Here is a 27,745-nt window from a genome sequence, read left to right as displayed (position 1 = left end):
ATGCCAGAGGCTGTTGAGGTGAGGATGATGAATCCAAGGCATTTAAAAGCTTTGGAGCCAGTGGAGATTGACAATACCGAGTTCAACAGGCAAGTGAAGCTTCACCTAGGAGGGGATTCTGAATGGGGTGGATTTTTCCGGAGTGCGAGGGGTGGAACACCAGCATGGAAGACATTGGAGAGACTAGAGGGGGAAGAAGTGTGGATAAAGTTTCCAGCAGCACTGTGCTGCAGTGCTGACATTGCACAGTTGGAAATCAGATCTCTTGGCGCTAGCAGCCACGTGGGACTTGTTCAACCTAATTGATCTGGATGCCAATGTTTTACAATAGCCTGATTCAGCCAGAGGTGAAGAGCCAGGGAAGCTCATAGAATCATTGACAATTAAGGGAGTAGGGTTTATGGCAAAGGAAATAAAGGCTTTGGCACTCCTAGAATTCAGTGCAAAAGGAAAGAAATCCTTGGTAACATGTATTGTTTTATGAGGTTTATTGAAAGAAAAGTGTAATCCTATTGATTAATTAAAATAGTTAGTTCAACCTGTGGCTTAGTGTCCAACTTGGTGCCAACTGCCCAGCAATTTATTCACTTCCCTCACTTCCTCCTCTCTTAAAAATGTCAACCCCAAACTAGAGAATGGTGGACAGGGCAGCGCCTTGCTGCTTACCCAAGCAACCAATACTCACGTGCAAATCTCAATAGGAGACACCAACAAGGCTCCATCATAACCAAGCCTACTCCTCAATGGAAATTTAAACACTAACCTAGAGCAGTGTGTTCAATTCCAGTTGTTGCCAAACATGATCTTTGACACTGAACCCATGGCGGAATCCAAGATCTCAATCCTCACCCAATAAAAAATACAAGTACTTTACAAAAACTGGACAGCATTAAACATGATATTTCAGACTAAAGAGGCTGAGAACCCTTGAATAAGTCTTTGGATAATTTTGGCTTACTACTACCTCAGAAGTTAAGCCCAATTGAAGAAGCAACCACTGACCAGGTCAATATCATCTGAAAACATATTTTGAATTGTGACAATATGTCACTGGATAAAACTTCATCTCCATCTGGCTGCTATTGCGATGTTTGCCAAGTTAATTTTGTCTGCCTATGCTTCTGTGAAGTACTTTGGGTCATTTGGTCTGCAACGTCATAACCCAAGTATCTGGGAGAACCACCATTTGCTGCAGTTAAACAGGGGAGAACAGAAGTCATCAGCTTTGGCCCTATCACAAACCCACTCCGATGTCACTGGTTCCATCCTTCTCCACCGCTTCCCCACCACCTCCGGCAATGATCTCAGATTGAACCAGACTACTGGTAACCTCAGCCTCCTGTCCAGCTGTAAGCTGAGCAGCTAACCCCCAGCTTGATTACTTCCATCTCAGTAACATTACCCGACCCCTGACCATCTGTAACTCTACTCTTCCATTACGCTCCACGCTTTAACCTCAGCCAAGTCAAAGCTCTGTGGCCAAATCCTGTCTGACCTGACAAAAAGTCCCAGTCACCCACTATCCCAATCAGCCACCATCCTTTGCCTTGTTGACTTGCATAGCAACCTCCGCACACACATGCACACAACTTCCAATTTAAAATCTTCAGCTTGTGTTTAAATCCTTTCGTGGCCTCACCCCTTCCAGTTCTGCATTATCCTCCAGCCCTACAGCACCCACCACACCCAGAATTCTGCCCAACTCCGTCCCCTTGTGAAGCTCTGTCTCCCTCCCTTCGTCCCACCACCAGTGACCATGCCTTCTCCCACTTTGAGCGAGGTAATAGAATTTCCCTCTCAAAACCCGCCTACAATCTTCCCCCCCGCCTCCCCTCCAACATCATCCGGAAAACTCACCTATCTGACCAAGCTGTCGATCACCCCGTTCAAAAGTCTCCTCCTTTTGTTCCTCAAGTCTATTTCATGGTTTTGTAAAACAGTCACCAACCTCTGCCCACCAACAACAACAAGCCCCCATCTCCATTTAAATATCCACCGGAAAGCCACATAGCGGGTGTAAAGGAGGAAGTCTCAGCAAAGCTCTCTGACTGCACTGTAAACAGGGGAGGTGAGAAGAAACAGAATGTTTACTGGAAACTGAGTTCCCCATGTGAGCACGCAAGCTCCACAGGAAAACTTCCACTTAGTGAGTTCTGTGTGGCAATGTTAAGTTACTGTTATATCAGTGCTACTTTTAATTCAGGGTCAGTGGAACCAACATGTGCAAGGTGGCTACTATCAATTCTCAGCGACAGTGTTTCCTTGTGGGTCACAGAGCCAGAAGTCAATTCATTAGTCACCCAGAATCCAAAATAAAGCAAGTACCACACGCCTGGGACACGGGTTCAATTCCAGTCTTGGATGACTGTGTGGAATTTGCACATTCTCCCTATGTCTGCGTGGGTTTCCTCCGGGTGCTCCAGTTTCCTCCCACCCTCCAAAGATGCGTGGGTTAGGTTGATTGGCCACTCTAAATTGACTCTTAGTGTCAAGGAGATAAGCAGGGTAAATACTTTTTATTTGATTTGATTTATTATTGTCACATGTATTAGTAGACAGTGAAAAGTATTGTTTCTTGCGCGCTATATAGATAAAGCACAACATTCATAGAGAAGAAACGTGAGGGTGCAGAATGTAGTGTTATAGTTATGGCTAAGGTGTAGAGAAAGATCAAATTAATGCAAGGTAGGTCCATTCAAAGGTCTGACGGCAGCAGGGAAGAAGCTGTTCTTGAGTCGGTTGATATGTGACCTCAGACTTTTGTATCTTTTTCCAGACGGAAGAAGGTGGAAGAGAGAATGTCCAGAGTGCATGGGGCCCTTAAATTATGCTGGCTGCTTTGCCAAGGCAGCGGGAAATGTAGACAGAGTCAATGGGAGGTTGGTATGCGTGATGGATTGGGCTACATTCACGACCTTTTGTAGTTTCTTGCAGGCTTGGGCAGAGCAGGAGCCATACCAAGCTGCGATACAATCAGAAAGAATGCTTTCTTTGGTGCATCTGTAAAAGTTGGTGAGAGTCGTAGCTAACATGCCGATTTTCCTTAGTCTTCTGAGAAAGTAGATGTGTTGGTGGGCTTTCTTTACATGGGGTTACAGGAATAGGGCCTGGGTGAGATTGTCGGTGTAGGTCCACTGGGCTAAATGGCCTCCTTCTGCACTGGCGGAGGAGATGTTGGAGACGGAACCATTTAACCAAACAAGTCCAGGACAGGGAGACTTGTTGACGACCCTCCTGCTCCCACTGCCAATTCAGGCCCGAAAGTAGGAAATTAGTGACCACATTATACCAGTGCTGACTTTCACCCAGCAGCAGACAGGGGTGCTTGCAGGTTGTTGAGGTACGGGCCTTCCCAAATGTAGGCGACGCAGGTCTTTCACCGGCTGAAGTTCTGACAGGAGCCACCCCCATCACCTTCAGTAAACACTATCCAATAACATCAATATTGTCTTTAAGAGCGGCATGTGGCACAGTGGTTAGCACTGCTGCCTCATAGTGCCAGGGACCCGTGTTCAATTCCAGCTTCGGACAACTGTGTGGAGTTTGCACATTCTCGCCGTGTCTGCCTGGGTTTCCTTTGGGTGCTCCGGTTTCCTCCCACAGTCCAAAGATGAGTAGGCTCAGTTGATTGGGCATACTAAATTAACCTTAGCAACAGGATAACTTAGCAGGGTTACGGGGATAGGGCCTGGGTGGGATTGTTGTCAGTACAGGCTCAATGGACTAAATGGCCTCCTTCTGCACTTTAGGGATTCTATGACAACATAGTAAAAATGTCCCATGACACTTCACAGAAGCATAAACAGACAAGAAAACGGACAGAGTCACTTTCAGAGAGATTGAAAACATGGTCGAAAAGGTTGGTTCTGTGGAACATCTTAAAGGCAGGAGAGTTAGAGAGGTGGAAAGATTTAGGAAGGGAATCTCATTGCTCAGGGTTTTAATGTATTAAAGTGGCTTTAATGCATTACCATAAAATCGAGTCAGGTACAAATTGACCCAGCCTATCAGACAACCGCATTTGTTCAGCCCTCAAAACTATGTATAGACTCAGCAGACAAGTTGAGCCCCAACCCCTCCCGCTTCAGCCATTACATGCTCTCATCATGTTAGGGCAGCACAGTGGTTAGCACTGCTGCCTCACAACGCCAGGGACCTGGGTTCCATTCCCGGCTTGGGTCACTGTCTGTGCGGAGTCTGCACGTTCTCCCCATGTCTGCGCGGGATTCCTCCGGGTGCTCCGGTTTCCTCCCACAGTCCAAAAGACATGCTGGTTAGGATGCATTGGCCACGCTAAATTTTCCCTCAGGTGTCCCCGAACAGGCGCCGGAATGTAGCGACTAGGAAATTTTCACAGTAACTTCATTGCAGTGTTAATGTAAGCCTACTTGTGACACTAATAGATAACTAAATAGTAGGCAGCCTCAATATTTCACCCCACAAATGGATGTTTCACTTACTGGTGCCTTATAACTAGTGCAGAGGTACAAGCAGGCGGTACGGGCTGTGTTGTAAAAGTGGGCAGGAGTCTAAGGCACACCCAGACCTCACGTGGCGAGTGACCAGCCACACCTTTATCCTCAGCGTTTAAGACCACCCCCATATTGGGAGAGATTTTGAGGCTTCAACGGTCAACTTATATGCTGACATCTACAGTATTTAGAATTACAGACAGCCCTATGACACTATGGGACTGTCCTCCCATCAACCCTGCCCCATGAATATAAATATTGCAGAATCGTTCTGAAGAGTTTTTTTTTACCATTTGGTTTCATATTTCAAGTGAATAGATCATTCGCACTTGAATTCACGACAGCTCAGTAAAGCCCCACAGGCATCACCCAGAATTTATATCACTTTGTCAGATGCCGATCAACTTTCCGGAACATTCACAGCATCACCACAAAGACCTTCTGACACGCTCCCAGAGTGCGGCCCATGTGTTCCCTCGGTGAACTCCCATTTTTGCCCGATGAGCTAATAATCAAATTTCATCCAATTGGATTCTTTCGAGTCAATTTATAAATGTTTATTGTTGGCGGTTTGACTTGCAAGTAAATGATTTAGCTGCTGCAGACATTGCAACACCAACGCCCATAAATATACCGCTGGCAATCATTTTATTGATCAAAAGAAATTATCCAACAGTTCAGCTGAAGGTCAGCATATGACAGAAGGTTAATTCAGTTTGAGAGAGGCTCACTAAAGAGAATGTGTGTGTAGTGGGGGAGGGGTGTACAATGCGTGCCTCCTGACCAAGATCGCAAGAAACTATAAAGGGCTATAAACTATAAACGTAGCCCAGTCCATCACGCAAACCAGCCTCTCATCCATTGACTCCATCTACACTTCCCGCTGCCTCAGAAAAGCAGCCAGCATAATCAAGAGTCCCATGTACCCTGGACATAATCTCTTCCACCTTCTTCCATCAGGAAAAAGATACAAAAGTCTGAGATCGCATACAAACCGACTCAAGAACATCTTCTTCCTTGCTGCCATCAGACTTTTGAATGGACCTACCTTCTCTATACCCTAGCTATGACTGTAACATTACATTCTGCACCCTCTTCTTTCCGCCTCTCCTATGTACTCTGTCAACGGTATGCTTTGTCTGTATAGCGTGCAAGAAACAATACTTTTCACCGTATCCCAATGTGACAATAATAAAACAGATCAAAGATTGGCGTGAAGTGAAACAGATTAGGATGGAGAGATTTCTGCCCTTACCCAAGACCGGGGAAATGTACAACACTGAACGAGCCCACATACAAAAGTAAGAAGTCTCACAACACCAGGTTACAGTCCAACAGGTTTATTTGGAATCACGAGCTTTCGGAGCACTGCTCCTTCATCAGGTGAATGGCTACTGAGCTGATGAAGGAGCAGCACTCCGAAAGCTCGTATTCCGAATAAACCTGTTGGACTTTAACCTGGTGTTGTGAGACTTCTTACTGTGCCCACCCCAGTCCAACGCCGGCATCTCCACATCATAAATACACAAGGATTGAGCAATCACACTGAGAAAGCACAAAGTGGAGCCTGAACTCGTTGCTGAGCTGGGAGGAGGAACTGGACAGAAGAATGGGCTTGAAATGCAAGTTGTTATTCAGAATAATATACATTGCTTATTCCTTTCAGATTCACTCAGTGTAGTGAATCCACTGACACAAAATAAGTGGATTATTTTCCCCTAAATCGTTTTTCAGTGTTTAATTCGCCAGGAATGTAGGCAATTTTCCCTTCATCAAAAAGGGTCAATAACTGCACAAGTCAAGCAAACAACATTTCCAACAAGGCAATCAAGCCAAGATCCTCAGGGAGCCACAGCGGAGGCCATCTTACTGGCTTATGTTCACCTACTATTTCAGTCAGTGAGTCAGATAGTCCAGTGGCACGTGTGTTGTGACTGATGGGGCAACAATACTATCCGGCAACATGCAGCATCTAGACGGGGAAAATATTTAGCTCCAGTCAACTGCTTCGACAGTCTGGCACTTGATCAGGCAAGACACTTTGCAGCAATCAGTGAATCTCTCAGGCTCCAAAGAGGAGGCATAGTTCATTGACTCCGGGCATGATACCACCAGAAGATTTACAGCGAGTTAACAGCGTGCAAAACCCAGGCAGATCCACTTGGGAAAACCAATCCGAAACCGCGTGCCAGAACACTGGAAGCAGTGTTGCGACGCCATTCAATTCACTTCATGAGGAATCACAACATCAGTGTCACTAATGCCTGGGGGTCGGCACATATCCTCACAGCCTCAATCAATTCACTGGTTTAATCCTCTGTGAAGGCGTCACTTTGTAACTCGCGTCTAATCCCGACTTGCTCCAGGATTAATTTGATCAGTAATGTACAAAATCCGCCAACAAGATCATTTCCGCACAGCTCACGAGTGTTCTAGCTGACACACATCCGTGCTCTGCAACATCACACTCATAGTTTGGTCAGGTTGGAGCACAGGGCATCCATCAGCAGCTCACTCTGGCATCTTGCCCCTTCCTTCCTCGCCTGTCACCCAGCAACAGGGCAATGCAATCGAATACCACACTAATTAACTGTACCGGATGGGTGGCAAGGCCATTGTAGTCAAACGCTACAACACCAGGATTACTACCTGCAGCAAGAGTCACGAAGGATGAGCAAGTGCCCCAAACCTGAAGTGAACCTGTCTCAATTTGCCGCCGCTGTGAAGTATTTAACTCTTTACTAGAAGGATCATAGAATCCCTACAGTGCAGAAGGGGGCCATTCGGCCCATCAAGCCAGCATCAACAACAATCCCATCCAGGTCCTATCCCTGAACCCCACCTATTTACCCTGAAATTCCCCTTGACTCTAAGGGGCAATTTAGCATGGCCAATCAACCTAACCCAGACATCTTTGGAGTGTGGGATGAAACCAGAGCACCCGGACGAAACCCATGCAGACATGGCGAGAACTCGCAAACTCTGCACAGTGACCCAAGGCCAGAATTGAACCCGGGTCCCTGACACCGTGAGGGAGCGGTGCTGACCGCTGTGCCACTGCGCCACCCACAAGTTATTTGCATCACATAACTTGAGTAACTTTGTTCAACTCGCTTACTTGGGAGCTTTTACAACTTTTGACTTCGAGTGCCTGCCTCGGGTCACCCTCTGCGTGGAGTCTGCACGTTCTCCCTGTGTCTGCATGGGTTTCCTCCGGGTGCTCTGGTTTCTCCCACACTCCAAAGATGTGCGGTTTAGGTGGATTGGCCATGTTACATTGACCCAGGGCTTGGGAGGGATTGTTGCCAGTGCAGGCTCGATGGGCCAAATGGCCTCCTTCTGCACTGTAGGGATTCTATGGGGGCAGCACAGTGGCAAGCACTGCTGTCTCACGGAGCCAGAGACCCAGCTTGGGTCACTGTGTGGAGTTTACACGTTCTCACCGTATCTGCGCATATTTCCTCCGGGTGCTCCGGTTTCCTCCCACAGTCCAAAGATGTATGGGTTAGGTTGATTGGCCATGCTAAATTGCCCCTTAGCATCAGGGGAATAGCGGTGTAAATACAGAGGTTTACAGGGATAGGGCCTGGGTGGGATTGTTGTCGGTGCTGGCTCATTGGGCCGAATGGCTTCCTTCTGTACTGTCGGGATTCTATGATAAAATCTTGGTACAAATTAATCCAAATGTGAATGGTGACGCCCTCTGCGAACAGCAGAGGGCACTGCACTGATCAGTCCATTCAAATCAATGCGGGGAATAATTTGCTCGAGTGTTTTGAACAGCTTACCCGTAATTAGTTCATGTCCAATTCAAAGGAGCGGTCCAAATGGACATGGACATTTGCTGCGCACAGACTTACTTACTAGAAAATAATGATTAATCCAGCTCCCCCAAAGATAGTCGCTCATTTAGATTCTCAGCGGCCTGCATCAAGCTGAGAAACAGCAGTTTTCATTTGATTATTATTCGTTTCTTTAAATCAAAATCCGCAGCCGGGAAGCTATCGCACTCTGCTGTTCCACACCTCCCACTGATAGGATGCAGCTTCTCTCCCTGAGGCCACTTGGCAGAAAATCTAATCGTCTTGCTTTAAAGGCAAGAGAAGGTATCCCCAAGAGTGGCAGACCGCACTTTCCGAATCCTAACATATCTTACCCCCCAAAAAAAAACTAATAAACAGAAAGAAATGGATCTGTCAACAATCTGCTGGCATCTCGCCGCCAGTTCTGCCTCCACAGCAGGAAGTGGTTTTGAACCTGCTGGCATGGGGAGCAATCCAACTTAGAAAACTGGCTCTGGAAACACGGCCAGCATAGCGAGAGCAGCGTTTGGAAATTCATCTGACAACCAGTGGGTTTTCATACCCTCCCCACACCCAAGCCTCTCAGAGTGAAGGAATTCTGGCAGCCTGCCACCCTTTACTAGCAAGTGCCGTACAAATATACAGCACAATTGGATCTGGTTGCTAATTGTAACTGGCGCATTGTGTCAAAACAAGAAGAATCAGAGACCAAAGACAATTCACAATCCTTCCCAATAGATTCAAACAAAGATCTGAAAGGAAATATCATATTTTTATTACATAGATTATGCAATAGGCTATTCTAACACTCCCCATGGGACCGTGAAGATCAACAATAGTGGTGAAGAGAGTGAGTGATTAAGGTGCTGGATGGGGTGCCAATCTAGCAGCTGCTTTGTTCTGGGTGGCATCAAGCTTAACGGGCATTGTACCCATCCAAGAAAATGCAGGGCCCTCGAACACGTGCATGCCCTCCACTGTGAGGGTGCAGAGTAAGAAGTTTAACAACACCAGGTTAAAGTCCAACAGGTTAATTTGGTAGCAAAAGCCTCAAGCTTTCGGAGCCTTAAGCTCCTTCTTCAGGTGAGTGGGAATTCTGTTCCTTAGGAACAGAATTCTGTTCCTAAGGGACAGAATTCCCACTCACCTGAAGAAGGAGCTTAAGGCTCCGAAAGCTTGAGGCTTTTGCTACGAAATAACCCTGTTGGACTTTAACCTGGTGCTGTTAAACTTCTTACTGTGTTTACCCCAGTCCAACGCCAGCATCTCCATATCAAGGATGCAGAGTGGCAGCAGTGTGGAACCATCAAAAGATGCATTCCACAAGGCTCCTTCGCCAGCTCCTTCCAAGCCTGCAACCTCTATCAACCACCGAGAAGGGCAACCATCAAGGTGCATGGGAACAGTACCCCACCTGCAAGTTCCCCTCCGAGTCACTCATCTTCCTGACTCGGAACCACATCGCTGTCCCTTCCGCCGTCATAGGGTGAAAATCATTGCACTCCTTAACGGGGAGCATGGTGGGAGAACTTTCACCACACAGGCAGGAGGGGTTCAAAAGGCTGACCACAGCCTTCAAGGGGAATTAAGAGTGGGCATGAGCTGCTCACCCCACTCTCCCCTTCCACCTCCCCTGTCCCATTCTCCCCTTCCCCTGCACAGCTCTGCTTGACTTGATAAGTAACCTCAGAGACAGCAGACATCAACAAAATCATTCCTCCACATTTAATAAAAGCACACAGCCTTGTGTGTCAATCACAGCACAGTAAAGACAAGAAGGATCTCTTCCTATAATAGAAACATTAGGCTATCAGAAGGGGTGACGAGATATCATTTACGGATGATGGATATTGGCTGCCCTTCTATAGGTATCAGGATTAAAACTGACTGGTTTACAGTTTATTCAGAGAAATCAAAAAAACTACTGCAATGTCAACAGCAGAATAGAGCAGCTTTAGTACGAGTGGGTTAGAAAATGCAATGTTGGACAAGACAAAATATGTTCAGTTTGTCATTGGGGCAGAGAATTATAGAATCATACAATGCAGAAGAGACTCTTGGGCCCATTTAGTCTGCACCAACATGTGAGAAACACCTGACCTCTCACCTAATCCCATGTACCAGCACTTGGCCCATAGCCCTAAATGTTATGATGTGCCAAGTGCTCTTTCAGATACGTTTTAAAGGACGTGAGGCAACCCACCTCTACCACCCTTCCAGGCAGCGCATCCCAAACCGTCACCACCCTCTGGGTAAAAAAGTCTTTGCTCAAATCCCCCCCCTAAACCTTCTGCCCCTCACCTTGAACCTATGTCCCCTTCTGACTGACCCTTCAAATAAAGGGGAACAGATGCTCCTTATCCACGATGCCCACGCCCCTTATAAACTTGTACATCTCGATCAGGTTACCTCTCAGCCTTCCCAATCTCAACCCAAGCCTACCCAATCTCTTTTCATAACTTTAATGTTCTAACCCACGCTGGAGGGAGCAGGTCAACACCCAAAGAAGAGAGACCATTATAGCAGTGATGGGCAACCTAGGTTAGTGAGTGGACCACATGAGTGGCCTTCATCTCAAGGAGCAGCAAGATTGAAATTGGCCAATAACTGCGAGCTTGGAATAAGATTGAATACATTTAATACTCGCCGAATATTTCCTACAAGTTATAGAAAATGCTTAATCATTCTTGCATTAATAAAACTGTCATCAATTTCAAGTGGTAAAAACAAAAGCAATATTTGTGCTTGATTGGACGTAGAGGGAGCGCACGGCACAGTCAGTCAATGTTGCGTGCAATCAGTGTACACCTCGCTTTACGTGCGTATCATTTCAGTCACACCGGTAGGAAAAAAGCTACACGGACAGAAACCAGCGAAATGCGGCAATCCTGCACCTGGGCACCAATCAGCAAAATGTCTCCTGGGCCCCTCTGAGCCCTTGGTTTGCTGCCGAAAGGAGCTTTGGAGAATGGGGAGGTGCCTGTTGTGTGCCTGATGGTTTACCAGAATGAGATGTTGGGGCGGGGAGGAACAAAGTGAATGAAACCAAAAACGCTCCCTGTCACGCGAAGATGGTTGCCATTGATCAAGTCTTGGGGAGGTGTCGCCAAATGGACAGGGATCAGGAGGAGGTGTTTGAACACATTGAGTGGGATTTTATGGCCTCGTTCATCCCAAAACTGTAAAATCCCGCCCGAGGTCAACGGACCATTCCATGGTACGCCCCTTGCCCACTCTAATTCCCATGGCGGACGGGACGGTAAAATTGTGGCCAGTGTTGTATGTCACTGTGCAGCCATGCATCGTGTATATTGCTGCCTTGCGGCTAACTGAACATCCCACTGGTTATGCACAGCTGTCAGAATGAGCAGGTAGGAGGCTGTGGTTCAGTTCTGAATATTCCCGCAGGTGATTTACAGCACTCTGGGGCACCCTTCCAGGTAACCCCTTTGCAGAAACCCAGGATTAGCAATCCTTAAATGGTTTCATATTACTCCCAAGTTCAACCAGAGGCTTTTTTGTCTTGATGTGCTGCAAGCTCACGTCTACAATGCTACAGGCGGTATCTGAGAAACTTTCAATCTATGGCATGTGCAAGCACAAAGCAAAGAAAACTGATCTAACTGCGGAGACAGGCTCTTCCATGGGTGCTACTAGTGTTAAGACTGAGGCCAATGCAGGGGCCTTATTTGGGGACTAACACAAACCCACCACTGTTTAATAGTAACAGCTCCAGGAACGGAACCTGGCTGGCCTACATTTTAGTGGGAACGGGGTCAAAAGTCATGACCACAGGAAGTAGTTGATGCCAAAACATTGAATGTATTCAAGAGGCAGCTGGATATAGCACTTGGAGCGAATGGGATCAAAGGTTACGGGAAAAAGCAGGATTAGGCTGTTGAGTTGGATGATCAGCCATGATCGTAATGAATGGCGGAGCAGGCTCGAAGGGCCAAATGGCCTCCTCCTGCTCCTATCTTCTGTGTTTCTATGTAAAAGAGGGGAAGAATCTTATGAAGGATATACAAGTTCGGAGAGGGCACAGTGTAGCGAAACTATACATTGTTATTACTGGGAAATGAAAACTGGAGCAGACGACAAACTGGAAGTGCTCTAGTTTCTAACCGGTCAAAGATGGGAGTAAATCAATCCGGGCACCACAATACTGTGAAGCTTGTAACGTTCAACTCCTGGGAAAAAGATTCCACAAAAGCGGAGAGTAAAAGAATGATCTGATTTTCTTTTAATTATTCATTACAGAGAGTAGCCTGCTCGGATTAAACCCAGAGTGAAAATTGCTGACTGCTGCTCAGTGCACATGCAACCCAACGTGAAACTAAACCAACAGTTTAGAATCTATCTGGAACTTCCCTTCCCACCAACTGAAACGCAAGCTCACTTCCTTGAAACAAGATATTTAAAACCAGATCTTGTGAGCAATCAACCTGCCAAACTTTCAGAACACAGTTTGCAACCTGCACTTTTTAATTTTAGAATAAATGTGGTCCAGGTTTCAACGTTAGCTATTAACACTTAACCCAACCTGCAATACCACAAAATCTCGTTGGATAAATATTCAACCCAGTGTGGTCATTGATCTGAAACTTTAACTTTGTTTTTGCTCTCTCTTCACAGGTGCTGCCAGGTCTGCTCAGGATTTTGTTCTCAGTTCAGCCTTCCAGAATTTGCGGTATTTTGCTTTTGCTTGGAGGGAGTTCACCAAAGTTGGCCAGATGCCCTCCTGAGCACTGCTTTCAAACAGCAGGCCCTCTGTCCGAACTTCATCGTCACCCGTACGCTCCAAAGTCCAATCAAGATGCCACAGTTAGGAGATTAATACATGAAAGGTACAGCATTCGATGGGCTGAATGTCTCACTAACGTTCTTTGACGAAGTCGTACGAGTCAAATGCTACATACCCACACATCAAAATGATATTGATAGTTCACTAATTTAACAGTGCAGAATGGGCGGCACAGTGGTTAGCACTGCTGCCTCACAGCGCTAGGTCGATTCCAACCTCAGGTGGCTGTCTGTGTGGGAGTTTGTACATTCTCCCCATGTCTGCGTGGGTTTCCTCTAGCTGCTCTGGTTTCCTCCCTTGTTCCAAAGATGTGCAGGTTAGGTGGATTGGCCATGCTAAATTGCCCCCGGGTGTCAGGGGCATTAGCAGGGTAAATACATGAAGTTATGGGGATAGGGCCTGGGTGGAATTGCTGTCAGTGCAGGCTCGATGGGGCGAATGGCCTCCTTCTGCACTGTAGGAATTCGACAACAGCCACAAGTGGTGTGGCCCATCCTGATCAATGAAGAACAAAATGTCGCAAACTTTATCACAAAATGTATTTAAATAATACATAGCCAACTATAGCCATTATTACTCTATCAACATATAAAGCACTCTTCTCTCTTTCAACTAGAATCATTCAAAGTATTCTCCAGCAGTAAATGCATAGACCACTCATTTACATGTCTTTAGCAATAATGTAGTTCCATTTTGTCATTGTGGTTTCATTGATAAATATCGCTACAACACAAAGACAAATTTAAAACAGACATTGCTCCAATAGGAATACATACTTAACATTACAATTTTAATTATCATCGAATCCCTACAGTACAGAAGGAGGCCATTCGGCCCATCAAGTCTGTACTGACCACAATCCCACACATTTCCCTATCATTTACCCTGCTAATCCCCCTGACACTAGGGTCAATTTAGCATGGCCAATCAACCTAACCTGCACATCTTTGGAGTGTGGGAGGAAACCGGGGCACCCGGAGGAAACCCACGCAGACACGGGTGAATTCCACACAGACAGTGACCCGAGACTGGAATTAAACCTGGGACCCTGGCACTGTGAGGCAGCAGTGGTAACCACTGTGCCACCGTGTCGCCCAACTATCCTTGTTGCTTTAAGACCAGTTTACTTTTAAACATAAATATTAAAAGGAGTGCTTATAAAGATTATTGAAAAGGGGAACACTGATAAATATCTTTTGCTATACACCAAGAACTTAAGTTTGCATAATATCTTTTGCAGTCTATAATGTATCGCAGTCAGTGAATTCTGCTTTTGAAGTGTATTCTCTGTTGTTAATGTCGACAAACACATCAGCCAATTTTCTCCGATCATGGACTGTAAATGACAAATGAATGTATTTTGGTGGAAAGATAAAATGTTGCTCAGACATTAGTAGAGTTCCCCTTTGTCGTCTTGGCATAATGCCATGGAATCTTTAATGTCTCCCTGAACAGGTGGACAGGGCCTTGGGTTTACCATCTCAGCTGAAAGACACCTCCGGCAGTCCCTCAAGCCTCACTCAAGCTGCAGCCAAGGGGGCCCTGCAGTCCACTTGAAAGCATCGACTTCTGACCTAGAGGCTAGAGAGAATGGTAACACAGTGGTAATATTACTGGACTAGCAATCCAGGCACTCGGACATATCCGCCTGAGACACAAGCTCAAATCCCACCATGGCAGCTGGGGGAAGTTAAATTCAATTAATAACTAAAGTGGATCGTCATAAAAACAGATCTGATCCATTAACCTCCTTCCGGGAATAAAATCTACCAGCTCTGGCCTCCATGGGGTTCCAGACTATTTAACGGTGTCTGAAGTGGCCTCGCAAGCCAAATCGGTGGCATCAAACCACTGAAAATTCAGAGAAACACTGAATGTGGGCCTAGTGGTTCAAGGTGGCTGCGCATCGCCAGCCTCACAAGTACAATTAGAGATAGGTTATAAATTCAAAAAACAAATAGCTGAAGTAACACTGAAGGAACTATTTAATCCACTTCTGGCCTTTTGAAGATATGCCCAGCATGTCTGAACTCCATTAATTGTGGAGGACATCAGTTGACCCAGCCTCGGAATACATCCTGCAATCCCCTTCAAAGCACTGCATCGATTGGACTTGGTGCATTTCACCACAAACACAGACTGAACGCAGGGAAGACAGTCCCAAATGTACATTCAACCAAGAGGAGTGATACTTCACTTTGCCACTGCATCCAAATTAACAACTAAAGCTTCAGTTCCTGTACAAATTCAGAGCAAATAGTCTGTCAATTCTTATGGGTGGGTGCAGTAAGGTCATAGAACTGATGGAATGCAGCAATAAAGGTAACGTTATCCTTCTGAAGTAACGGAACATTCTCCCATCCCCACTTGAAGAAAAAGTGTTAGTAAACACTACAACACAACAAACATGGATTACGTCGATAAGGGGCAATACCTGTTGAGTCTGTCCAAAACGACAGTTTATTGGGGTATCAATTCATTACAGGTACAAGCCAATCCTCTGATTAACTGGAAAAGTGACTTCTCCATGCTGGTCAAATATAAAATATAAAAATTAGGAGTAGGCCATCTGGCCCCTCGAGCCTGCTCCGCCATTCAATAAATTCATGGCCGATCTTTTCGTGGACTCAGCTCCACTTACCCACCCACTCACCATAACCCTCAATTCTTTCACTGTTCAAGCCTGGGCAGCATGGTGGCAAAGGGCAGCACGGTGGCACAGTGGTTAGCACTGCTGCCTCACAGTGCCAAGGACCCAGGTTCAAATCCAGCCTTGGGTGACTGTGGAGTTTGTACGTTCTTCCCGTGTCTGCATGGGTTTCCTCCGGGTGCTCCGGTTTCCCTCCCACAGTGCAAAGACATGCTATGCAAAATTGCCCCTTAGTGTCCCAAGATGCGTAGGTTAGGGGAAATAAAGGAGTAAATTTGTGGGGTTACGGGGATAGGGCCTGAGTAAGATGCTCTGTGGGAGAGTTGGTGCAGACTCGATGGCTGGGCTGAATGGCCTCCTGCACTGTAGGGATTCAATGACTCTGTCAGCCATCTGGAGATGATGCTGATGGAGCGAGTTAGTCATGTTAACTATAGGTGTCATTTGTACATGGTGTTCTTATCAATGGGACAAAATTGGGAATGTAGGAGCTTTCACCTCTTCAAGCTTGTATTGCTTGAAACATTTAGTGTAGAATAAGCTGCCTGTCCTGGCCCAGAGCCTAAAATGAGCTCATGTTACTGACCCAAACTATAGCAGCCGCATGTGGCTCATTGCAAGCCTTTCATTCAGGTGATGCTATTTGGCCAGCTGACACTGAAACCATCCTGCAAATTCCACACCCACCAGAAATAGCCCAGCCAGAAAAAAAAAAGAGGCCTTGAAATAACTCTGCTCTCCAGAGGTTCATTTAAACGTGGGTGCTGAAAGATGGGCTTTTTTTGGACGTGTTCACTCCAGCTGGCGTATCACTAACACAGCAGAGACTGAATGAATTTAAATCGGAACCAAGCCTGCAGTGGAATGTGACAATTCTCACACCCTCATTCTCATTTTAGTTTAAGGACTAAAACCGCCACTTGGAGCCGGCAAGAGTTTGGACCGTCTCTCCGTTTTTCACTGTTGCATCCTCGCCTTTATGCTGAGCCAGCGTGGTGGATTCTTAACTGCCTCTTAACCACCACCTTCTCAAGGTAGGGATGGATAAGAAATGCTGGCCAGCCAGCGACGCCCATGAACCACGAATAAATACAAAAAAGGAAATAAGAATGGAAAACAAGTGCTGGCCCAACCTGCAACACCCACGTTTCATGAACGAATAAAAAATAATCAATCACGAGGCAACATGTTTGCACTGCCTGTTTGGACTGCCAAGAACATACTGGTCTGAAGTTTCCTCCTTGGGTAGAAGTCATTAATTAGACCAGTAAACAGGGTGAATCTCAAGTCAATTTTGCCCATGTTAAGTCACTACAGGTACCAACTTGGTGAAGCTACAATATAGGACAACTTGTGCGCCAAACAGCTGCAGCAGTGTGCAGAGGTATGCAAATAACACCCAAAATTCTGCAATCGAGCTCTGTAATTGGTTGACGGCCAGATTTACAAGTGCATCTGGGAGCAGGGAGAGGGGAAACAATAGGCCACTGCGAGTGTTTGAACTCGAGCAACAATTATCCATCTTCTTGAAAGCATATCCTAATCCACTACAATTACCGAGATGTTTTTGGTATCAAATCGACTGCTGAGTTTCAGTCAGCAAAGATCAAAGCAATGTTTAAACTGGCTGGGCCCTGTCATTACTCAACAGGATGGGTAGTTACGAGATGGAAGGGGTGGGGTGGGAGAGTGGAATGAGGAGCCTATTACAGAGTATTAGTGTGCTACAATATACGCTGGAATCTTCAGGATTGAAACAAAAATAATCATTAATCTTCTTGTGCAAGTATCATCATTCAAAGGCACAGGGTGGGATTTTCCGGCCACGCTCATTCCCCCGAGGCCAGACATCCATGTCCCAGGTCAATGAACCTTTGCATGGTCTGCTGAATTTTCCATCCCGCCCGCTACGATTCCCGTGGCGGGTGGGACGGGAAAATTCCACCCAGAAGCCAGGATTTTCCGATGACCCCCCCCCCCCCATTCTTCTCAGGTGGTGACGGGAGTGGAAAATCTCGTAAGAGGCCCAAATCAGTGGGAAGTTTCATGATGATTGTCCCTGCACCCCCACCAATAACGGGAATCCCAAAACTGAACATCGGAAACTCCATTCTAATAAATTTGAATGCAATTCCTCTTTAACTGTTAATCCACCCACCCTCGTTAGATTATCCATTCACGCCGCCATGCCCTCACGTGAATTACAACTGGCCTCCCATAGGCGTGCATCTGGTGGGCAGACTTGCCGGAGGGTCTCCAGTGAGTGCATCACTCCGGGGGACTGGGGGGTAGGTCATAACCAGGCACTGCCCCCTGGGAATGCTCGCGTTAACTTGGTATCTTCCCACAATGTGACAAGTCAGTGTGGGGCAGTTAGCGTACCACAGAACGTTGCATCAACAGCAAACTGCCCATTGTAGAAATGTTTTAACCTCGTACTGCAGGACATTTCCTGTATGTGTGGGATGGGGCCGAATTGCAGTGTAAATTTTCCTTTGAAAGGAGGAAGCGTATGTAAACGGTGTCAATGACGGCTGAGAATTAGCTTCGTAAAGCGGGAATGAGCTGCCCCCCCCGATTTCACTGGGATTCACAGTTTATAAGCAGGCCAGCTTCTATTAGAATGCTGCCTCTTTCTTTGAGTAATGGTTCCTTTGAGGAAATCCTGTAATTATGCTCAGTGCCAGGGTGTTATGTAAAGCCATCAGCATTCACTCTTGGGAACAGTTGACACTACAGTAAACTGTTAAATCAGCAGGAAGTCCTCCTAACAGCCTCTACAAATAATTTAGGATTTTATCCGTGTGCGTTATTTTCACAGAAAAGATGTTACCAACGAGATCCAGCGAAACACGAGGAAAGACAGCGATTGGCATTGGTTCTGCAGCTCATCTTTTTGCTCCAACTTGGCAAGTCAGAGCAAACAGAAACCTACCATTTTGGCTGAACATTGCAGAAACACTTCCTTTTGGCACAGCTCAATGTGGGAATGCTATTCTGTTATGAACACCTGAACAGTGTACAAACAGTTGAAACAGCAGTCAGTTTCCCTCCACATTAGCCCTCCTTCCACTGCCACTATTCCCAGAAGAACGTGGACTACTTGGGCAGCATGGTGGCACAGTGGTTAGCACTGCTGCCTCACAGCACCAGGGGCCCAGGTTCGATTCCCGGCTTGGGTTGCTGTCTGTGTGGAGTTTGCACATTCTCCCTGTGTCTGCGTGGGGTTCCTCCGGGTGCTCCAGTTTCCTCCCACAGTCCAAAGATGTGCAGGTTAAGTTGATTGGCCATGTTAAATTGCCCCTAGTTTTGGGGGGGATTAGCAGGGTAAATATGTGGGGTTACGGGGGGATTGCAGTGCAGGCTCGATGGACTGAATGGCCTCCTCCGTACTTTATTTATTTGTCACAAATAAGGCTTACATTAACACTGCAATGAAGTTACTGTGAAATTCCCCTAGTCGCCACACTCCGACACCTGTTCGGGTCAATGCCCCTAACCAGCACATCTTTCAGGCTGTGGGAGGAAACCCACGCAGACATGGGGAGAATGTGCAAACTCCACTGAGACAGTGACCCAAGCCGGGAATTGAACCTGGGTCCCTGGCACTGAGAGACAGCAGTGAGACCCCGTGCCGCCCCATCTGTAGGGATTCTAAAAAAAAACGTGGACTAAGATGGATATCTGATTGAAGTGAAAGAATTGGAACCATCGTGAAACACAGTCACAAAGCCGCAGAATAACTGCGTTTTATTTTGTCGAGTCCATAAGCACCAATTCTGCACCAATGCTGACGGCTCCTGTAGGATTCCTCCAACAACAACAAAGCCTTAAAAAAGTGACCCCTCAGCATTTGAGGACCACAACGCGCATTAATATGGCAGTTTTTATACCACCAAACCGCTCCTGTGGAGCTTTTTGAGACATTATCTGACCAATATCAACACCTAGCTGCAGAGATATTAGGGCAGGTGGTTGAGCCCTGACCTCTGAATAAAATGATTTTCACACCACAACTTAGCTTTGATGTGAAATGTACTTGCTTCACTCTGACACTACCATAATAATATAAATACATAAATAAGATGTGCAGGTTAGGTGGATTGGCCATGGGAGATGCGGGAGGTTACAGAGTTAGCACAGAGGGAAGGACCTGGTTCAGACGCTCTTTCAGAGAGTCAGTGCAGATTCGAAGGATTGGGAGGCCTCTTTCTGCGCTGTCGGGATTCTACAGCCAAATGTTCAGACAAAGAGATAGTTTTCAATGAGTGCCTTAAAAGGTAAGGAGGTGGAGAGGCAGAGGGACTTAGGAAGGGAATTCCAGGCCTTGGGGCCTGGGTAGCTGAAAGCACAGCCTCCATTGGTAAAGGAAGTAGAAAATCAGAGATACATGAGCAGAACTGAATGAGTGCAGAGATCTAGGAGGGTTATGGGGCAGGAGGAGGTTACAGAGATGGGGAGGGCCAAGATCATAGAGGGATTTGAAACAAGAACGAAAATTTTAAAAGTCAAGGTGCTGTCAGACTGGAAGCCAACAGGCGCCATCTTACCAGCTGTTCACGCCCTACTGCCGCTGCAAGCAAGGATGGAGAATTTGGCGCCCAGCCAAATGTCCATTCACTGCAGCGGGACCGGAAAATCCCACCAGCATGGATGGCCGCAAGATTCCACCCACTGTTGTTCAGCTAGAACAAGCATACATGAACAGGACAAGATGCAGAGATGAGTTGAAGTTTACAGTGGGCGATAGATGGGAGCACAGCAAGGAGTGTATTACAATAATCACACACCAATTAATAGCACAGAGTACCTCGCCTTCTCCATGACTGACAGTTTAGCATTAAATCAGCACTGCTGATAAATGACTCTGGATCCAATAAGTGAGAAAAGCTGTATTTACTGTCCCATTGTCACTTGCCTGCTCCTGTGTATAGCTCCTCTCATTATATCGGTGAATAGATTTCATATGCAAGAGTAGAAAATACAGGCCAGTAGCAGGAACAAAAGAAAACAGATAAGTACAGATTTATAAATAAATAGTATTCTGAGCAAAGAAACAGAATTATACATAGAACATAGAACATAGAACATTACAGCGCAGAACAGGCCCTTCGGCCCACGATGTTGCACCGACCAGTTAAAAAAAAAAACTGTGACCCTCCAACCTAAACCAATTTCTTTTCGTCCATGAACCTATCTACGGATCTCTTAAACGCCCCCAAACTAGGCGCATTTACAACTGATGCTGGCAGGGCATTCCAATCCCTCACCACCCTCTGGGTAAAGAACCTACCCCTGACATCGGTTCTATAACTACCCCCCCTCAATTTAAAGCCATGCCCCCTCGTGCTGGATTTCTCCATCAGAGGAAAAAGGCTATCACTATCCACCCTATCTAAACCTCTAATCATCTTATATGTTTCAATAAGATCCCCTCTTAGCCGCCGCCTTTCCAGCGAAAACAATCCCAAATCCCTCAGCCTCTCCTCATAGGATCTCCCCTCCATACCAGGCAACATCCTGGTAAACCTCCTCTGCACCCTCTCCAAAGCCTCCACATCCTTCCTGTAATGTGGGGACCAGAACTGCACACAGTACTCCAAGTGCGGCCGCACCAGAGTTGTGTACAGTTGGAACATAATGCTACGACTCCTAAATTCAATCCCCCTACCAATAAACGCCAAGACACCATATGCCTTCTTAACAACCTTATCTACTTGATTCCCAACTTTCAGGGATCTATGCACACATACACCTAGATCCCTCTGCTCCTCCACACTATTCAAAGTCCTCCCGTTAGCCCTATACTCAACACATCTGTTATTCCTACCAAAGTGAATTACCTCACACTTCTCCGCATTAAACTCCATCCGCCACCTCTCGGCCCAACTTTGCAACCTGTCTAAGTCTTCCTGCAAACTACGACACCCTTCCTCACTGTCTACCACACCACCGACTTTGGTGTCATCAGCAAATTTGCTAATCCACCCAACTATACCCTCATCCAGATCATTAATAAATATTACAAACAGCAGTGGCCCCAAAACAGATCCCTGAGGTACACCACTTGTAACCGCACTCCATGATGAATATTTACTATCAACCACCACCCTCTGTTTCCTATCCGCTAGCCAATTCCTGATCCAATTTCCTAGATCACCCCCAATCCCATACATCTGCATTTTCTGCAGAAGCCTACCATGGTGAACCTTATCAAACGCCTTACTAAAATCCATATATACCACGTCCACTGCCTTGCCCCCATCCACCTCCTTGGTCACTTTCTCAAAAAATTGGTGCAAGAGCATTAGGCACCGTGGGTGAAGTTTTGCCTCAGTCCCCAACTAATATTCAAAATACTGAGTGTTAGTATGACTAAAAATTCTGCATTTATATTTAGACTTATTTTAATTGGAAAGGAGAATATTCAAGATACTGTCTATAAGATGTGGCAGCAGAAGTAGACCATTTGGCCCATCTAGTCTACTCCACTGACTCCCATTGTACATTCTCAATCTACACTTTTCACAGGATATATGCCAAAAGATACGTACATGATAATGTGTCATAAGGTTCACATTTAGTCCAGCAATAGTTTTTCATAGAATCCCTGCAGTGCAGAAAGAGGCCATTCAGCCCACCGAGCCTGTACCAACAACAATCACACCTCGCCCTATCCCCGTATTTACCCTGCTAATCTCCCTGACACTAAGGGGCAATTTAGCATGGCCAATCCGCCTGCTACCCAAACATCTTTGGACTGTGGGAGAAAACCAGAGTACCCGGAGGAAACCCACGCAGACACAGGGGACAGCGTGCAAACTCCAGACAGTCACCCAAGACTGGAATTGAACCCGCGTCCCTGGTCCTGGGAGGCAGCAGCGCTAACCACTGTGCCAACATGCTGTCCATAAGTTACTGGATGAATCATTACGATAGAATGGGCTAGATCAAATTATGTTCCTTGGTATTATTTACTGGTTTGGAACAGTCAAGTCGATGTGCAGACTGTCACAAACAGAATGAAGAATATGAAATGATATCTTAGGAAAGACTGCAATGTAAGTATAAGGAAATCTATGTGTGTGGGCGCACACCAGTCAATGTAGGCCTTCCATTCCCACCGCTGAAGCCTGTTTGTTTACTTGTGTAGTTTCATGAATAGTTCATTCATTTATTTTTGCCACTCCCCCAGCTGTTGCAGCTGGAGGTGATGTCTGGTTCACCGAGTGGCTGCACTAACCCTGAAAATAATGGTGGAAATCGTCACCGTTTGAGAGAGAAATTAAACGTCATTTTATGAGTTTTACCAGCCCCCCCACCACATCACTCCCCCATCGAGGCTTAAAGAAAGTGCACATTTCCGACCAGTAACCAATGAAAACTCATTACAAATCCCACACCACATTTGTATGGAATGCATAGTTTACCAGATGCTCCAGGATGGAAAAAATACCAAGTTTCTGCAGCAAAGATGCGATGTATGAGATGGTGTTCTGGCAATCGCACGTTCTTTCTGGAATAGTTTCCAGCTACTTTAATTTGATGAAAGAAATAGGTTAAAGTCTGTCGACTGCGGTGGGGATTAAGTGTTCTGGACAAGATTCAGCGTCTGTGCAAAACAGTAATTCTTTCACTACAGTTTCCACAGTGTTTGCGCAGCTTTTAGGAGACATACCCGGACAACAAGTTTCATAAAGCAATTTTCCCAGAGGTACTGATCCTCAGCCCAGTGATATTCTCAGTGCCAAACCTCCATCACCGGTGTGTTATGCTGGCTGGAAACTTAAGGTAACTTAATATCACACTTAGCACATGTACAAAAGGCTTAGACACACCCTTATTCGTGTTCATTTTCTTTCCCCTTCCCTGAGCCATACTATCTGAGTGTTCAGGCCATACCTTGTATACCACCAGTTTACACTCTCACCCTGGTCCCATCAACAGTACACTGGCACCGGTATTTCATCAGTCTGAAGATGTGCAGGTTAGGTGGATTGGCTATGCTAAACTACCCCCATGGTGTCCAAAGATGTGCAGGTTAGGTGGTTCAGCCATGATAAATTGCCCCTTAGTATCCGCCAATGTGTAGTTTAGGGAATTAGTGGTGTAAATACATGGGGTTATAAGAACATAAGAACATAAGAACACAAGAAATAGGAGCAGGAGTAGGCCATCTAGCCCCTCGAGCCTGCCCCGCCATTCAATAAGATCATGGCTGATCTGACGTGGATCAGTACCACTTACCCGCCTGATCCCCATAACCCTTAATTCCCTTACCGATCAGGAATCCATCCATCCGCGCTTTAAACATATTCAGCGAGGTAGCCTCCACCACCTCAGTGGGCAGAGAATTCCAGAGATTCACCACCCTCTGGGAGAAGAAGTTCCTCCTCAACTCTGTCTTAAACTGACCCCCCTTTATTTTGAGGCTGTGACCTCTAGTTTTAACTTCCTTACTAAGTGGAAAGAATCTCTCCGCCTCCACCCTATGCAGCCCCCGCATTATCTTATAAGTCTCCATAAGATCCCCCCTCATCCTTCTAAACTCCAACGAGTACAAACCCAATCTCCTCAGCCTCTCCTCATAATCCAAACCCCTCATCTCCGGTATCAACCTGGTGAATCTTCTCTGCACTCCCTCCAATGCCAATATATCCTTCCTCATATAAGGGGACCAATACTGCACACAGTATTCCAGCTGTGGCCTCACCAATGCCCTGTACAGGTGCATCAAGACATCCCTGCTTTTATATTCTATCCCCCTCGCGATATAGGCCAACATCCCATTTGCCTTTTTGATCACCTGTTGTACCTGCAGACTGGGCTTTTGCGTCTCATGCACAAGGACCCCCAGGTCCCTTTGCACGGTAGCATGTTTTAATTTGTTTCCATTGAGATAGTAATCCCATTTGTTATTATTTCCTCCAAAGTGTATAACCTCGCATTTATCAACGTTATACTCCATTTGCCATATCCTCGCCCACTCACTCAGCCTGAACAAATCTCTCTGCAGATCTTCTCCGTCCTCCACACGATTCACTTTTCCACTTATCTTTGTGTCGTCTGCAAACTTCGTTACCCTACACTCCGTCCCCTCCTCCAGATCATCTATATAAATGGTAAATAGTTGCAGCCCGAGTACCGATCCCTGCGGCACGCCACTAGTTACCTTCCTCCAACCGGAAAAACACCCATTTATTCCGACTCTTTGCTTCCTGTCGGATAGCCAGTCCCCAATCCACTTTAACACACTACCCCCAACTCCGTGTGCCCTAATCTTCTTCAGCAGCCTTTTATGGGGCACCTTATCAAATGCCTTTTGGAAATCCAAAAACACCGCATCCACCGGTTCTCCTCCATCAACCGCCCTAGTCACATCTTCATAAAAATCCAACATGTTCGTCAAGCACGACTTTCCCCTCATGAATCCATTCCGGTCCTTTCAAAAATTAACATACTCTTTTCATAATTCAATACCCCTTAAATTGAGCGAGGATAGTATGGACCTCTGTACATTATTGTCAAATTGCTATTATAGCAAACAAAATACCATTGGCTATGGAAAATGCACAACGTCACTTACCCCACATTCCCAAAGGCGATTTGTGGATACCCGAATAGGCTCCCAGTGGCTAACCTCAATGACCCAGCTCTCCAGAAACAAAAGAAAATGACTCACTTTACAGCAACATGCTTTACGACCAATTAATTGCTGCTGCAGTGTCTCTGCTGCTGGAAAGTTCAACAGCCAATGTGAGCATAGCAAACAGCAACAAGATATGTGACTGGATAATCTGTTGTCGCTTGCGGCATATATATTGGTCAGGACATTGGAGAGGTCACCTTTGCTCTTCTTCTAAATATTGCTACTGATCTTTCAAGCCCGTGTGAAAAGGTTGAAGAGTCCTCTTTTCCAACACAGGGTGGCACGGTGGCACAGTGGTTAGCACTGCTGCCTCACAGCGCCAGGGACCCGGGTTCAATTCCGACCTCGGGTGACTGTCTGTTTGGAGTCTGCACGTTCTCCCCGCGTCTGCGTGGGTTTCCTCCGGGTGCTCCGGTTTCCTCCCACAGTCCAAAGATGTGCGGGTTAGGTTGATTGGCCATGCTAAATTGCCCCTTAGTGTCCCGGGTTGGGTAGGTTAGAGGGATTAGCGGGGTAAAAATGTGGGGTTACGGGAATAGGGCCTGGGTGGGATTGTGGTCGGTGCAGACTCAATGGGCCGAATGGCCTCCTTCTGCACTGTAGGGATTCTATAACATCTCATCCACAAGACAACATCGCTATCAGTGCAGCACTCAAGCATCAGCTTTGAATACAAATTCAAGATGCTGGTGTTTGGCTTGAACCCATGATCTTCTGACCGAGATCTTAATGCTGATGAGAGAAGACAAATAGCGAGACAATGCCGGGACATTTTGATCGCGTAACTATTTGACAAAAGCTTCCATTTGACCAAGGTGCTATTTAGTGTGCAGGAACCACACCCGGAGAAGTGAAGCAACGCCCAAAGATTTCATCTGTGTGTTTTTCCAAAGAAAGACAAGGGTGTATTTCAAATGACCTTGAGTTCACAGTGAAGAAGCGATGTTCATCAAATTGTAAACAGACGCTCGCAAGCATTTTGAATTCTATCATGGCTGAAATTGGTACTTAAACCACAACAAAGTCTAAAAATTGGCGTCATTTTTTGCAAAAGCTTCTTATAAAAGTATGGGATAAAATTGTATAAAAAGGGCCACATCGCTGGTGTCAACCAAACTGAACCAATATCTCCATTCAGAGCCTTTAAAAGTCAAACCCTAGTCATGGCACAGTGGCACAGTGGGTAGCACTGCTGTCTCACAGCATCAGGGACCCAGGTTCCATTCCATCCTTTGGGTGACTGTGTGGAGTTTGCACATTCACCCCGTGTCTGCGTGGGTTTCCTCCAGGTGCTCCGGTTTCCTCCCACAATCCAAAGATGTGTAGGTTAGGTGGATTAGCCACGGTTAATGTGCAGGGTTACAGGGGTAGGGTGGGGGGGGCTGGGTGAAATGCTCTTTTGGAGAATTGATGCAGACTTGATGGGCTGAATGGTCTCTTTCTGCACTGGGGTGGATTCTATGGATTCGCAGAAGCAGTTCTTTAATCCCCACCAGAAACTTTGTACATTCGGAATGCAATACACCACCAAAGAGAGTGGGGAGTCTGCTGCGCTCGTTGATGGGTTTGGGGCGGGGGGGGGGGGGGGGTTGTTGTTTGGGAGGGGGGAAAACAGTCAAACAAGATACCCACACAAGGCAGAGAGATGAAGACTGGGAATAAACCATCTCTCCTATGTGTTGTTGCACAACTATTAAAAATGTTCTGTCCCGACTCACGAGAAAAACCTCAATGGAAGACATTTGAAGACCGAAGCAACAATTCATCACAGGTCAACTAGGGGGATTGAAAAGTAAGCTGGAAAGGTGGATCGATGCCAACCGTCAAGTCTGGGGTTTCAAACTTAATTCCTCAATGGTTATTCCATTACCAGGACATAGCTGATAGCATTTAGAAACAGTAAGAAGTTTAGCAACACCAGGTTAAAGTCCAACAGGTTTATTTGGTAGCAAAAGCCACACAAGCTTTCGGAGCTGCAAGCCCCTTCCTCAGGTGAGTGGGAATTCTGTTCACAAAGAGAGCTTATAAAGACACAAACTCAATTTACATGAATAATGGTTGGAATGCAAATACTTACAACTAATCAAGTCTTTAAGAAACAAAACAATGTGAGTGGAGAGAGCATCAAGACAGGCTAAAAAGATCTGTATTGTCTCCAGACAAGACAGCCAGTGAAACTCTGTGGGGATTACAAATAGTGTGACATGAACCCAATATCCCGGTTGAGGCCGTCCTCGTGTGTGCGGAACTTGGCTATCCGCACACACGAGGACGGCCTCAACCGGGATATTGGGTTCATGTCACACTATTTGTAACCCCCACAGAGTTTCACTGGCTGTCTTGTCTGGAGACAATACAGATCTTTTT

At 46.2% G+C, this 27,745-nt stretch overlaps 1 protein-coding gene across 1 annotated transcript in view; it reads right to left on the bottom strand.

Annotated features, from left to right (window-relative positions):
- Positions 1–27,745, bottom strand: part of LOC144511842 (MAP kinase-activated protein kinase 2) — a 209,422-nt gene that overhangs the window by 120,380 nt on the left and 61,297 nt on the right. The window lies entirely within an intron of this gene.

This window comes from Mustelus asterias, chromosome 25, assembly GCF_964213995.1.
Source record: "Mustelus asterias chromosome 25, sMusAst1.hap1.1, whole genome shotgun sequence".
Taxonomy (NCBI): domain Eukaryota; kingdom Metazoa; phylum Chordata; class Chondrichthyes; order Carcharhiniformes; family Triakidae; genus Mustelus; species Mustelus asterias.
The sequence above is the reverse complement of the archived record's forward strand: the minus strand, read 5'-3'. Positions and strand labels throughout refer to the sequence as shown.